At 42.6% G+C, this 16,372-nt stretch overlaps 1 protein-coding gene and 1 pseudogene across 3 annotated transcripts in view; both read right to left on the bottom strand.

The window, feature by feature from the left end:
- Positions 1-16,372, bottom strand: part of SPECC1 (sperm antigen with calponin homology and coiled-coil domains 1) — a 286,549-nt gene that overhangs the window by 222,813 nt on the left and 47,364 nt on the right. The window lies entirely within an intron of this gene.
- On the bottom strand, positions 13,019-13,503 carry LOC142458117 (succinate dehydrogenase [ubiquinone] cytochrome b small subunit, mitochondrial pseudogene; annotated as a pseudogene).

The following is a 16,372-nucleotide window of genomic DNA, read 5'->3' as shown; positions in this document are numbered from 1 at the left end:
ACTGGAAAATAGAACAGATGGCCTTAGATGAATAGAAGAGGTTGGTAGGAACTTATAAGAAATTAGGCAGGCGAGTGGATTAAAAAGCTGTGGTACAGACATACAATGGAGTACTACACATCGCGAAAAAGCAGTGATGAACGTATGAAGCACATCGCTGCATGGGAAGAACTGGAGGAAATCATGCTAAGCGAAGTAAGCCAAGCACTAAAGGGCAAGTACAACATGAATCTGCTGAGGTAGGCTTTAAAAAAAATGCAAAAGGGGCATAGGGAAAAAGCTACTGTATACAAACATTCCTGCCTGGGGTAAGGACCAGGTAGTATGGCAGGGCCAGACCAGATACAGGGAAACACATGGTAGACAACTAAAAAGAAGCTGGGGAAAGGAAAATAATAATAATAATAATAATAAAGAAATGGGTAGCGGGGGCACAGGGCACTAACCTACCCAAGAGGAGGGTATTTATACCTCCACAGAGAAAGAAGGACCAGACTTCAACCCGGTGCTCCAAGAAGTGAATGCAACATGCTGGGAGCCAGTGGAGAGGTCTGAGGAGCCGGCCCCAATTTCAACTACTACGTGGACACCTGCCCCTCCCCGCAGAAGAATGTATTTCAAAGTTTGGCGCTGAAGCTGCAGCTCTGGGAGAGGGCATATCTGATCGGAGCACATGGGAGCAGTTGAAGGGGCAGGAGGAGAGAGTGGATCACATCCTGGCCCACTAGGCCTTGAGGACGATGTTCCTGATTAGAGCAGCCAGTCCACAGAGAGGACAACATGGCCGGCACCACTATGAGACACAACGTCCCTCACTGACCCATAGCCCTACAGGGACAACACCGGAGACAGTGGGGGAATTGCGCCAGATCTGATCTTGCCACATCGAGGTAAAACACTAAGGGGGTGCAATAGAACAGCAAGGGAACAGAGCGGCCAGGTCCCTAGGAAAGGCTGAGGGTGGACTTTGGGGACAGGGCGTGATGCCCCAACAGACTGGACTGGAAAACACTCTTAAAGGCCAACGAACGATCCTTGAACTAACTACAAGCTTTTGGGTTTTGTTGTATTCTGTTTTGGTCATTGGTTTGTTGTCTTTTGTTGCTTGGTTTTGCTCTGTCTTGTTTTTATGCAGGTTATTATCTCCACAGGTCTGTCTAAATAAGATAGGTTGGATGAACAACCTGGAGGAGAAAACAACGGGACCAACAGGTTCAGGAGGACATGGGAAGAGGGGAGGTGGGGGGAAAGGTAGTGGTGTTAACAAACCCAGGTACAAGGGAACAACAAATGATCCAAATCAGTGGTGAGGAGGGTGCAGGAGGCCTGGTAGGGCGTGATCAAGGGTAATGTAACCAAGAGGAATTACTGAAACCCAAATGAAGACTGAGCCTGATAGTGGGACAAGAGGAAAGTCAAAGGAAATAGAGGAAAGAGATAGGAGGAAAAGGGCATTTATGGAGGTCTAAATAAAGTCATGTACATATATAAATATATGAGGATGGGGAAATAGATCTATGTACACATATTTATAGGTCTAGTATTAAGGTAACAGAAGGACACTGGGCCTTTACTCAAGTACTCCCTCAGTGCAAGAATACTTTCTCCTATTAAATTGGCATTCTATAATGCTCATCTTCCTAATACAAACCGCTGAAGACCAAGTGGGTGCATAAGCAAATGTGGTGAAGAAAGCTGATGGAGCCCAGCTATCAAAAGATATAGCGTCTGGGGTCTTAAAGGCTTGAAGATAAATAAGCGGCCATCTAGCTCAGAAGCAACAAAGTCGACATGGAAGAAGCACACCAGCCTGTGTGATCATGAGGTGCCGAAGGGATCAGTTATTAGGCATCAAAGAACAAAAAGTCATATCATTGTGTGCTCACCTCCCTGAGATGGTTGCTGAAGACAAATGGGTACATAAGAAAATTTGGTGAAGAAGCTGATGGTGCCCGGCTATCTAAAGATATAGCGTCTGGGGTCTTAAAGACTTGCAGGTAAACAAGCAGCCATCTAGCTCAGAAGCAACAAAGCCCACATGGAAGTAGCACACCAGCCTGCGTGATCACGAGGTGTCAAAGGGACTAGGTATCAGGCATCAAAGAACAAAAAAATCATATCATAGTGAATGAGGCGGGGAGTGTGTAGAGACCCAAAGCCCATCTATAGGCAACTGGACATCCCCTCACAGAAGGGTCTCATGGAGGAGACAAGCCAGTCAGTGTGCGATGTAGCAACGATGAAACATAACTTTCCTCTAGTTCCTAAATGCTTCCTACCTCCTACTATCATGATCCCAATACTACCTTACAAATCTGGCTAGATCAGAGGATGTACACTGGTACAGATAGGAACTGGAAACACAGGGAATCCAGGGCAGATGATCCCTTCAGGACCAGTGATGAGTGGCGATACTGGGAGGGTGGAGAAAGGGTGGGTTGGAAAGGGGGAACCAATTACAAGGATCTACATGTGACCTCCTCCCTGGGGGGCGGACAACAGAAAAGTGGGTAAAGGGAGATGTCGGACAGGGCAAGATATGACAAAGTAATCATTTATAAATTATCAAGGGTTCATGAGGGAGGAGGGAGCAGAGAGGGAGGGGGAAAATGAGGAACTGATGCCAGGGGCTTAGGTAGAGAGCAAATGTGTTGAGAACGATGAGGGTAATGAATGAACAAATGTGCTTTACACATTGATGTATGCATGGATTGTGATAAGAGTTGTATGAGCCCCTAATAAAATGATTTTTAAAAAGAAATTAGTCAGGAAAGCTAACCCTAAAAAGGAGCGATGGTCTGTTTAACCATGGTCAGGGCAAAACTCATTATTTCAGTCATGTTGTGGAGTGGATAAGCAAATGACATCATCTTGACAGGCAAGAACGGACTGCCCTTTCAGCTCTGATCAGATCCCTGTCTTATCTCACACACAAAACAAAATGATCTTTGCCATGCAAAGCATAGATCAAATTTCAGTAAGAGGAAACTAAAGTTCAAGAAATCTTCCTGATGGGTTTCAGTGTCCTGGGGGGGACATGACCTCCCCCAACACTGAGGAACCTTGTGAATGAAAGGTCATCAGTAACCTCGAGGGATGTGTGAACCAAGTCCCAGCGGGATGTGCCGGAACGAGGTGGGTCTTTGTGAAATGATACGGAATGATTTCCAAAACATACTGCTGACAGGAAAAGGCCAAGGGAAGAGCGGTCTATCGGAATGACCATTGCGAAGAAAGGAAAAAGGATGCATACTTGCTGACATAGGCTAAACAACCACAATCACAAAACCTGTTGCCAGGGAGCCAGGTGCCTCACGAAGTCGCCACGGGTTACAGAGCAGATCTGCTTCAACGAGTGCTCTCGGCTGATCTTTACAGAGACAGATGGCCAGGCCTTTCTGCTGAGGTTCCGCGGGGCGGAGTTCAGACTGCCAGCCTTGCAGCTCGTCGCTGGATGGAAACAGCTGTGGCACTCAACAACCTCTTGCTTACATACACTCTGCGGTGGCTTGACAAACAGGTCGGAGAAAAACTTTTCACTTGTACCTTTTATATTTTTGGACCATGTAAACTGTATTCAAATTTCTCTCATCAAACCCCGCCTTCCCCCCCCCCCACACACACACCCCTTTTTTGTTCTGTGTAAACTTATGACTGTGAATGGGGGGATGGTTTCACTGAACAAATCAACTTTCCGTTTCACAATTCAGACATGGTTTGTATGCCCACGATGTGCCATCACTCATCCACTTCTCCCCTGGGTTTTCCAGGCCCATTCCTTCTCCTTCTCGAATCTCTCCTGCCTGGTGAGCTTGGTTCTTGGGCAAATGTTGCCTTTTTAAAATTTTAAATGATTACTTATTCTAACGAGTGACTAGCGACTTAGTGTTCCATATTCAAATATTTCACACCCACAAAATGAGTACATTGTAAAGAACTTTTACCTGAAAAAAAAAGACTAATGTTTGATAGAAGAGACTTTTTACGAAATTGGTTTATAAGGGCCTAAATAGAGACAGAATAAGGCACCCTTCGACTTAAGACCTTTCCCACTGACTTTCAGTCACTGGCTCCACTCTCTATTACTCTCAGTAGCAAGGATGCTCATGGTCGTGGGTTAATTAGTTCATAGTCACACAACGAGGATGTGAGAGGGGGGAGAGAAGAAAGTTATGCCCATGCCCTCATTTCATGTCTTTCTTTTTCAGTAAGTACCATGTGGCTTTTCTTGTTGCTCCATTTGACTTTCTGCTTCTCTGAACATTAACTAGATTCCTGCTCTGCTGGTTTCAACACCCGCCCCAAGTTCCTAATGTTTAACACCCTACAGATAGACTATTAATACATGTTGATTTAATTTATATAAATCACTTGACTTACTGTCCCCAAACTAATTTCCAAAGTACAAAACTGCCACAGTGGGTTGTCTTTGGGGATTGATCAAATGAGAATAAATAATCCATCCAACAGTATTAAGAAAATCAAGGCAAGACTCAATTGTGGGGAGGAAGAAGGGAAATCAACAGTATATGCTTATCTGTACTGAAATTTGCTTGGAGAAAGTGCTTTCCACTGTATTAAACTGATCTGTGAAGGGGTGATTAAAATGCAAATAAGGACATTCAATAGCCAACTTAGTAATCCGAATGAACTTGTGAAGAACACAACCCTGAAAATCCACTGTGCGCCAGCAGCCAGGAAAAGCTGCATCAGAGAGCAAATCTGAAGACGTTTCCCATTGACTTCAACATTTCAAAAGGTTATGGCCAAGTTCAAGGGCTGGAACATTAATATTCCAGGAGTTCAGTGGAAAGAGCTCCAGTTTGCCTTCCCTCCAACTTGATGATTACACAAGATCGGAAACACAGAATTTCACTCTGGAACATTAAGCTTGGCTGGATGGGGAAGGCAATGGGAGGGGTACAACACTCTGTATTTTCTTTCCTTTTCTCCTCTTCCAGAACGAAGCCCAGGACCTTGGTACCAGGTCAAGTTACCCTGACCATGAACCAGCTCCAACTACAGGAGCAATATCTATGATCCATTTCTTAGAAAGACCAATGAAAGCATGCATTTAAAAGCAGGAGTTGGCCCCAGTTCAAGAACGTTTGTTAAATTCTAAAAGGTAAGGCAGTGGCAGCGGGAAGGTATCTTCATCCTCTGTCTTACATGGATAAAAAAATTGAATCTTTACAATTACCTTTGGGATATTCACACACGATCATTCTTTCACCTCTCCGTTGTTGTTAGGTGCTGTGGAGTTGACACCCCAACTGATGGCAACCCATGATCAATGGAACAAAGGCTACTGTCCCAACATCATCCCCATGATCAGGACTGGACCATCATCCCCATGATTGTCATAGGCTGATTTTCAGACTAGATCACCAGGCCTTGCCTCCTAGTCCATCTTAGTCTGAAAGCTCTGCTGAAACCTATTCGGTGTCATAACAACGTGACAGACGGCTACTAAACAAACAGTTGGTGGTATGAACCCATTCAGAAACACTTCAGAAGACAGGCTTGATGACTTGCCTCCAGAAGTTTACAACTATGCAGACCTATCAAGTGCAGTTTGACTCTGGACATATGGGGTTGCCATGAGTCAGTATCAACTCCATGGCAATGGGTGGTGGTGGTAGTAAGTGACAGGGGTACTGACTGCCTGCCAGTCCTTTTCTTTTTTCAACATGCTTTAATATTTTATTGTGCTTTATGTAAAGTTTATACAATAAATTAGGTCCCCTCCTATTTATTCAGTGACATTAATCTCATTTTTCATAATATGTCAACATTCTCTTTAATTGCACAGGTTGTCCAATTTCCAATGTCCTAGTTACCCAATCCACTCATCTTCTCATCTGTGCTTTAGAGTAATTGTTGACCTTTTGGTCTGAGGTAGTTACTTCATTGTGTGAACCTAGCCCATAAACACATGTGGGGTTAATTGAAGGGCTGAGGGATAAATGGCTCGGTGAGTCTCATCTTTCAAGTTCTCAGGTCTCTTGATTTGTGATGGTCGGACCAGAGTGCAGCTGCTTTAGCCAGTTCCCTGCTTCAGCTGGCAAGGCTCACTTCCTGCAAGACATCCCTGAGGAGAAGCCGCATGGACATACCCCAATGCAGCCCTGGGTGCTGGAGCAGCCTTGTGGAGACCCCTGCCAGCGCCGAGATGCTTACACATTCACTGACTTGGCTTTCCTCCTGCAGTCGGCATCACTGCGTGTGCTTTGTAAGATGGAGGAGGACTTTGTGGATTGGTGTTGGACATATGGGTTAGTGGGTTAATGTTGGACTTGTGGGCTTGAGCAGCACTGGGTTGGGATGTTTTCTTCATGTGCACTTACCCTTTATATAAAACTCTCTCTTATACATAAGTTTCTGTGGATTTGTTTCTCTAAAGTACCCAGACTAACACAAGCCTCATACAGCACCATACTTATGGGCAATATATTTTCTTTTGTGTGCTCCTCTGTTATTTCTCTAAATGGCAATTTTCTAGGGATAGTTTTAGCTGAAAGTTTAAAGATAATTTCAAGGTATAACCTCAGAGAACCCTCTAGTCTCAACTGGTCCAGCAAGTCTTGACTTTCTAATATTTGAGCTCTCATTGCATTTTCCCCCACTTCTATCAGATTCTGTGTATTGTGGTCCTCATTAGAACAAATCAGCAGTGTTAGCTGGGCACCATCTAGTTCTTCTGGTCTTGGAGTAGATGAGGTTAATGACTCATGTAAACTCTGAACCCATATATTTGTTTCTGCTTTGAGACTTTGTTGTCCTTCTTACGCTCTTTTTCCTCCCTGATGAGTACAGATCAGTAGTTGTTCTGTGAGATGGCTGAGAGCAAACTTTTAAGATCCCCAGATGCTACTGACTTCACTGCATGACCGTCAGTTCATGCAGAACATGAACTTGGTGCACTATATTATGTCACTTGACTGAGTTATTCCAGGCGGCTAAGGTCATACGCCTTCAAATCCAGAAAACCATTCTCACGTAATGTTCGGTTATGCCTGAGAAGTATCTGTAATTATGTGTCCTGGGAATATATGTGCTTTTATATACATATACACAAATATATGTATGTATACATATATTCACCTGCACCTATGCTTATAAATATATACCTATCCCATGGACTGCCAAAAGAACAAAAAAATCAGTCTTGGACAAAGTATAGCCCAAATGCTCCTTAGAGGCAAGGATGAAGAGATTTTATCTCATTTACTTTGGACATGTTGTCAGGAGAGCCCAGTCCCTGGAGAAGGACATCATGCTAGGGAAAATAGAGGGGCAGCAACAAAGGGGAAGGCTCTCAACAAGATGCATTGACACATGGAGTGGTTGCCAACCATGGGCTCAGACATAAGAACAATTGTGAGGATGGCGCAGGACCGGCAGTGTTTCCTTCTGTTGTGCCGGAGGGTGGCTATGAGGTGGAACTGATTCCCCCTCAGGTAAGAACAACAATGCAAACCTAAGAGGGACCTTGAGGGTGTGATGGGAATTCAGCTGATAACCTCAAGGTCAGCAGTTTGAAACCACCAATTACTCTGCAGGAGAAAGTTGAGCCTTTCTACGTCTTTAAAAAGTGACCGTCTTTTCCCATGTTCTGGAAGAGTTAGTGTGGGATTGCTGCCAGCTCTTCCCTGAATGCTTGGTACAATTCTCCTGTGAAGCCATCTGGTCCAGGGGATTTTTTTTTTTGTTGGAAATCCCTTGATAACCTTGTCTATTTCTTTTATTGCTATGGATCTGTTGAGATTCTTGATGTCCATCAGGGACAGTTTAGGGAGGGATTGTTTTACAAGAATTTGTCCGTGTCTTCCAAGTTGCTGAATTCATTGGAGTCCAGTCCTTCGTAGTACCGTGTAACTATCCTTTTGATTTCATTAGAGTCTGTTGTAATGTCCCCTTTTTCATCCCTCACCCTTGCTCTTGAGATTTCTTGGTTCCTTTCTTTGGTTAGGTTTGCCATCGGTCTGTCGATTCTGTGTATCCTTTCAAAGAACCTACTTTTAGCAGCATTAATTTTTCCTATAGTTTTCATATTCCCTCTCCGAAACTCAGCCCTGATTTTTATTATTTCTTTTATTTTGCTATTAGTAGGACTGTCCTGCGGACTCTGCTCTAGTTGTTGTAAATTTTGTGCCAACATATCAATCATAAGTCTCTCTTCCTTTTTCAGGTGTGCATGTGTTGCTATGAAACTTCCTCTGATGACTGCCTTTGCTGTGTCCCATAGTTTTGGTACGCTGTGTTCTCATTGTCGTTGGTGTCTAGAGATTTCCTCATTTCATCTCTGATCTGTGCCAGTGCTCACTCCTTTTGCAGTAGAGTTATTCATCTTCCAATTGTTTGCTCTTGTTTTTTTCATCTTCCTTTTGTTGATTTCCAGCCTCATCGCACAGTGGTCAGAGAGGGGTCTGTATGATAAAAATGTGCTTAAATTTATGTAGATTTGCCTTATGCCCCAGCATGTGGTCTATCTTTGAATATGTGCCACGTGGGCTTAACAATAATGTGATTTTTAAAATTTCGATGAAGAGCTCTGCAAATATTTATCAAGTCAAATTGTCTAACAGTAGTGTTTAGATCACTAGTCTTCTTGTTGACTTTATTTCCCTGTGATCTAGCTTTCTCAGAGAGCACTGTATTGAAGTCACCTACAAGGGACCATACTTCAACCCAGTGCTCCAAAATGTGAATGCAACATATTGGCATGAGGCAGGGAAATAATAGAGAGATCTGAGGGGCCGGCCCCAATCCCAACTATGTGGACTCCCTCCCTCAAGATGAATTTACATCAGAGGATAGCACTGAGTCTACAGCTCTGGGATAGGGACATGTCTGATCAGAGCACACAGGAGAAAATGAAGGGGGAGGAATAGAGAATGAAGCACATCCTGGCCCACTAAGCCTTGAGGACAATGTCCCCTCTCAGAACAGCCAATGCACAGAGAGGACCATATGGCTAGCCCACGACAATACAAGATATTCCTCACTGGCCCATAGCCCTACGGGGAACAACACTGGAGACACAGTGCGGGAATTGGCCCTATATGACCCCACCACAGCAAGGCAAAAGACTAAGGGTGTGCAACAGAACAGCAAGAGGAGCATAGCAAAAAAGTCCACAGGGAAAGCCCCAAATAGACTTTGGGGCCAGGGCGTGGCACCCCATCAGACTTGATCAGAAAACACTCCGAAAGGTCAACAAACAGACCTTGAACTATTTGCAGGCTTTTCTTTTTTGTTATTGTTTTCTTTTGTTGCTTTGTTTTGCTCTGTCTTGTTTTTTGTGCATTTTATTATCTCTGCAGGCCTAACTAGATAAGATAGGCCAGATAAACAATCTGGAGGAGAAAACAACAGGACCCATAGTTCAGGGACAGCAGTATGGCATGGGAGAGACAGAGGCGGGGCAAGGAAGTGGGTGTTAACAAAGCCAGGGACAAGGGAACAAGTGATCCAAAATCAATGGCAAGGAGGCCTGGTAGGGCTTGATCAAGGGCAATGTAAACAAGTGGAATTACTGAAACCCAAATGAAGGCTGAGCATGATAGTGGGACAAAAGGAAAGTCAAAGGAAATAGAGGAAAGAACTAGGAGGCAAAACGCATTTATAGAGGTCTAAATATAGGCCTGTACATATGTAAATATATTTATATATGATGGGGAAATATGTTTATGTGCATATATTTATAGGTTTAGTATTAAGGTAGCAGATGGACATTGGGCCTCCACTCTAGTACTCCCTCAATGCAAGAATACTTTGTTCTATTAAGCTGGCATTCCATGATGCTCACCTTCCTGACATGATTGCTGAAGACAAAGTGGGTGCATAAGCAAATGTGAAAAAAGCTGATGGTACCAAGCTATCAAAAGATAGTGTCTTAAAGACTTGAAGGTAAACAAGCAGCCATCTAGATCAGAAGCAACAAAGCCCACATGGATAAAGCACACCAGCCTGTCTGATCATGAGGTGCCGAAGGGATCAGGTATCAGGCATCAAAGAACAAAATATCATATCATTGAGAATGAGGGGCAGTGGGGTGTGGGGATCCAAAGCCCATCTGTAGGCAACTGGACATCCCCTTAAAAAGGGTCACAAGGAGGAGATGAGCCAGTCAGGGGGCAGAATAGCAATAATGAAACATACAACTTTCCTCTACTTCTTTAATGCTCCCTCCCACCCCCATGATCATGATCCCAATTCTCTTACAAATCCGGCTAGACCAGAGGATGTACATTGGTACAAATAAGAACTGGAAACACAGGGAATCTAGGACAGATAACCCCCTTAGGACCAATAATGAGAGTAGCGATACCAGGAGGGTAACAGTAAGGTGGGGTAGAAAGGGGGAACTGATCACAGGATCTACATATAACCCCTTCTCTGTGGGATGGACAACAGAAAAGTGGATAAAGGGAGATGTCGGACAATGTAAGACATGACAAAATAATAATTTATAAATTATCAAGGGTTCATGAGCGATGGGGAGCAGGGAGGGAGGGGAACAAATGAGGAGCTGAGACCAAGGGCTCAAGTAGAAAGAAAATGTTTTGCGAATGATGAGGGAAACAAATGTACAAATGTGCTTGACACAATGGATGTATGTATGGATTGTGATAAGAGTTGTACGAGCCCCCAATAAAATGATTTACAAAAGAAAAAAGTGTGGGGGGGGGAGCTTATCCCAAGGGCTCAATGGAAAGTTTTTGTCTAGAAAAGAATTATGGGATATATGTAAGAATATGTAGGATACACTTAATGTATGGTTTTTAACAAGAGTTGTAAGAGCCCTCAATAAAATGATTGGGAAAAAACGTTACAGTCTCAGTGGGTAGCCCTACCTGTGCTATGGGGTTGTTTTGAATTGAAATGGACTTCATGGCAGTGTGTTTGCGGTTGTTTTGATATCATTTGTGTTTTGGGTCACTGTTGATGCTGTTGCCAAATTATGGTGTCAAATTCTTTAGAACAAATATACTTTTCACTTTTACTTTGCTCAAGCTGTGATCACTGCATGTACATCCAATACTACTGCCTCTACATCAAAAATAAGATGTATATACAATTTAGAGTCTGATTTTTATCTCCATCCCTTCCTGGTAACCACCAATAAGCATTAGTTTCTCTCTATGATTTATTTTACTTAGTATTATGTCCTCCAGGTCCATGTATGTTATAATTGTGCTTCACCAATTCATCACTGCTCTTTAAACCTGCATAGTATTCCACTGCATGTATGCACCACATTTTGCTTACACCAACATCAGTTAATAGACACTTATATTGTTTCCATTTGCTTTTGTGATTAATGCTTCATTGTATATAGGTGTGCATATGTCTAACTGTATCATTTTTATTAGAGCTCTAGGATATGTACTAAGAAGTGGAATTGCTGGATAAGACATTTCTATTTTCAGCTTTTGAGGAAATACCATACCATATTTCATAGTGGTTGTACCATTTTACAGTGCCACTAGCAATGGATAAGGGTTCCAATCTCCCTAAATGCGTGCCAACTTTGTTGTATCTGTTGCTTGGTCTTATTTTTATCAGTGCTATTTTAGCTGGAGTGAGACGATATCTCCTTGTAATTTTAATGTGCATCTCTTCAGTCATTAAGGATTGTGATCTTTCTTCATTTGTTTTTGGATTGAGGCATATTTCCTCATCTTCTTCCATGACCACTACGGGCAGTAGGGCAGGATGAGCATTCACAAGGTTGTGCCCACTACTATGGAACCATTTTTGGAGCACCATTTGTTAAAGAGAGTAGCTTTCCCTCATTTAATGTTTTTTGGCTCTTTGTCAAAAATCAGTTGTCCATGGACAACTATTTCTGAGTTCTCAGTTTTATTCCACTAATATATGAATCTGTCATTGCAACAGTGCCAGGTGAGTTTTGATTATTATGATGAGTAGCAGGTTTTGAGATTGGGAAGTATGAGACGTCCTCCTCCTGAGTAGTGCTTTGCTTCCCTGTGGTCTCTTTTCTTTGTACATGAAGTTGGTGATTAGCTTTTCCATCTCTTTAAAGAATGATGTAGGACTCTGGATTGGGGTTGTATGATATCTGTATAGAATTTTTGGTAGTAGTTCTATGTTCACAATGCTAAGTCTTCTTATCTATGAGCATGTCAATTTTTTTTCTCTCATGTTTTTGCAGTAGAGTTTTTTTTTTTTAACTCAACTCAAGGATCTTTCAACTAAGAACAGGAAATATATACAAGACTAGCATATACTTTAATTAGTGAGCATTTAAGTTTTCGGTTCTCATAGAATACATATTCCCATAAGACATGCCAAAAGTAAGAAAACAGCAGCTTGTTGCCTCACAATTTTATATTTGTTGAGAGATCAGCAAAGAATATTTACAGGTTAACATTCAGTTGGGACTCAATAAGAAGTTAATAAATCTACAAGGCAACCTCTTCTCTCAATGGAACTTCTCTATATTCAAAATTTCCCCAAGTTCTTACTATTGGGATTGAGAAATTAATAATGTGAGATTACCAAACTTTTCTAACTTTAAACTTACCCTAGGGCATCAGTAAGAGGTTTCAAAACAATAGAGAGCAGAGTTTTCAACAATTTAAGCACAGTTTTAATTTTCTGTTATATCTTTAAGAGTTAGTAGTCTTGCCCATTTTCCGTCATTGCCTGAACGAACACAGAAGACCTTTAATCATAACGTGCTGATAGTGACACACTGAATCCTCACTTAGAGACTATCCAATTAAAAGGCAAGGGCTCATATTCCTTTTGTTACACTGTGGGTTTGGGGAGTAGTTAAGAGTTAGTTCCTGTACCATGTCACCAGAAAATGGAACTCAGTCTACTTCATGAATACAATTCTTCTCACACTTTTTCCTAGTCATATGGTTCTCTGCAGGTTTAATCTTTGGACATACCTGTTATTTCCTCCTTATAGACAGGCGAATGGCATAACACAGCAGAGGCAAAGAGGTATACAATCAATTTTTAGGGTGTGAAGTAAAAAGAGTCAGAGTTTCCATAGCATGGCCACAGCTTTGCAGATGCCGACGTCGCGGTCGTTGAAGTAACAAAGGCCAGCAAAGGTCACGGCTGAGAGTGCCAACAGGCCTGCCTTGGCAGCTTTCTGGGTAGCTTCCCCGTGGACATCGTCAGTAGTGACCTGTCCAATGTCCCAGTGACCATGAAGCGTGAGGGCTGCTGCCAGGGAGTCGTCCATCACCGAGCAGGGATTCAAATAAGCAGCCGGGAGCAGGCCCAGGAGCAAAACACTGACCACCCTCTCACCAGTCCAGTGGATAGACGCAGCCTTGGAGCCGGCATGGTGACTGGGGGACAGGTGGATGTGCTGCACTCCCGGAGTAGAGCGGTCCTGGAGAAATGCTGAGGCAAGTGCAGGTCTGACCACTGGGGCTCGGTGGAACAGAGCTCGGACTCCCGGGGCACCGCGGAAGACGCTCAGCCTCAAAACCACCGCCATCGCGTTTCCTAGGGCTCAAGGTCTGCAGTAGAGTTTTGTAGTGTCATTTGTATAAGCCTTTCCTTTATCTGGTTATATTTATTCTTAAGAATTTCATCTTTTGAGTAGCTACTGTAAATGGGAGTTTTCTAGATTGCCTTGTCAGAGTTCTCTTTATTAGTGTAAAGGAACCTGACCAAAATTTTTTTGACTAATTTTTATTAATCATTTTATTGGGGGCTTGTACAACTCTTATCACAATCTATACATACATCCATTGTGCCAAGCACATTTGTATATTTGTTGCCATCATCATTCTCAAAACATTTTCTTTCTACTTCAGCCCTTGACATCAGCTCCTCATTTTTCCCCCCATCTGGTTCCTGCTTTACCACCCTATTGACATCAAGGTATTTTCTCCAGATGGCAGGTGAGATTCACAACAGACACACTGGGGGTGGTGACATGACAGGCCATGCCAGTGAGTTTCCCATTCAGCTCTAGGATAACCTTGCCCACAGCCTTGGCAGTACCAATAGATGCAGGGATGATGTTCTAGGCAGTCAGCTGGCCAACGCACAAGAGTTTCCCAGAGGGGCCATCCACAGTCTTCTGGGTGGCAGTAATGGCGAGCTTTTGTCATGAGTCCCTCCATGATGCCAAAGTTGTCATGGATGACCTTGGGCAGGGAGGCTAAGCCATTGGTCGTACAGGAGGTATTGCTGACAATCTTGAGGTAGTTGTCATATGTCTTGTGCTTCATGCCCATCACAAGCATGAGGGCATCAGCTCAAAGGGCAGAGATGATCACCCTTTTAGCAGCAACCTTCTCTATGGTTGTGGAGACAACAGTGGACCCTATGCCATACTCTGTACCAGCTTTACCCCCACTTGATGGAGGCGGGATCTCACTCCTGGAAGATGTAGATGGACTTCCCATTAATGATAAGCTTCCCTTTCTCAGCCTGCATTGGGCCATTGAACTTGCCATGGGTGGAATCATACCGGAACATGTAGACCATGTAGTTGAGATGAAGGGGTTATTGATGGCAACAGTGTTCACTATGCCAAAGTTGAAAGCAGCCCTAGTGACCAAGAGCCCAATACAGCAAATCCATTCACTCTGACCTTCATCATCGTGTTTGTGGGATGCAGTTAGACTGCATGGGAAGATCCAGCTGGCTGTCATAAGACTCAAGCTATCTGCCCATCTTGTCACATGTAAACCCCTAGTCCCTCCCCTTCCTATTAGGTGCACACCCCTAGCTTATCCCCTTCCTGTTATGCTTATGCCTAGTGTACAGTCCCTTCCTGTGATGTGGGTGGTTACCTGTAATCATGCCCCCTTAGCATATATGGGTCTTAGCCAGAAATAAAGACAAACTCTTCCTGCCCTCTCTGTCCGCGCTGTGTGTGGACCTGGCTGGTGAGATCATGGCTGTCCAGGTGGTGAGCATGCTACTATGAAATGTATCTGACTCCTTCGTTTTACTCTCTCTCCCATTACTCTATGACTTTACTATAATCTTTATATATTTTTAACCTTACCAAAAAAACAGACAGAGCAAAACAAGCAACAATTGAGCTGACCAGACCCTTGAGAGTGTGGGAGCTGGTTTCCCCCACCATAAAGGGCATCCTTGCTGGTACCAGTTTGCAAGGGGGAATACTTTCAGTCTCTCTAAGTTGAGACTAATACTAGTCATTGTTTTCGTCTATCAACCCAAACCAAACTCACTGCCATCAAGTTGATGCTGACTCATAGTGACCTGATAGGTCAAGGTTGAACTGCCTCTGTGAGTTTCTGAGGCTCTATTGGAGCAGAAAGCCCTATCTTTCTCTGGTAGAGCAGCTAGTGGTTTCAAACTGCTGACCTTTCAGATTGCAGCCCAACGTGTAACCACTATGCCACTGAGGAAATGTATCTTCTAGTCTTATTTTGTTGAATGTTTTTTATTAGGAATTGGTGTTATAATTTGCCAAATGCCTTTTATACATCAGTTAATATCATCATATATTACATTAAATGTTTTTCTAATATTGAATTATCCTTGAATCCTGGCATGAATCCCACTTAGTTGTAATATATTGATCTGCATTACTTCTTACAACTGTATGTGAATCTATAATTATTGTAAAAATAAAACATTTAAATGGAAAACATGAAATATGAAAGGTTCAAAAAATGGTATTAAAAGGTAATGAAATGGAATTAAAAGGTAATGGGTTATACATGGGGCTACTAATTTCATGATCAGAAGCTCAAAACCACCTCCCACTCCAAAGGACCAAGATGAGGCTTTCTACTCAGTCTCAGAAGCCCACAGGGGCAGTTCTACTTTGTCCTTTGGGGTCTCTATGAGGGGGAATTGACTCAAGGGCAGTGAGTTTTTGTATTTAAACTTTTTTTTGTATTTTGTATTTAAACTTTCTCATTTTGATGAAAATATATTTATATTTTGTGTACATTTAATACATGTTATTTTTAAAATATTTCATAATATTACAAATGAACAATTAAAATACTAAAGTAGAATCTGGGGTGGGGTGTGGAGACAGAAGATGAGAAGAAAATAAAAGAAAATACCATATAAAATCCAAACCAAAAGACAATTAGCTCAGAATTCATCTCAAGAGGTTTAAAAAGGGGGCAGGGGGGGGGGGCGGGAAGTTAAACACAAAGGCAGAAAAAGGAAAGAAATATGAAAGATAAGATGAATAAGTGAAATATAAAGTATACATATAATAGAGGAACTCAAAATCCAAAAGTCAGCTCTTATAAAGACAAAAAAAAAGTTTACAAATCTGACCAAAGTATAAGAGAAAAATGAGAATATTAACTAGCAGCAGAGAACAGAAATGTGAGGTTTTAAGGTCTGATAGTTATTTACATGATTATAGCAT

This window comes from Tenrec ecaudatus, chromosome 10, assembly GCF_050624435.1.
Source record: "Tenrec ecaudatus isolate mTenEca1 chromosome 10, mTenEca1.hap1, whole genome shotgun sequence".
Classification (NCBI taxonomy): domain Eukaryota; kingdom Metazoa; phylum Chordata; class Mammalia; order Afrosoricida; family Tenrecidae; genus Tenrec; species Tenrec ecaudatus.
The sequence above is the reverse complement of the archived record's forward strand: the minus strand, read 5'-3'. Positions and strand labels throughout refer to the sequence as shown.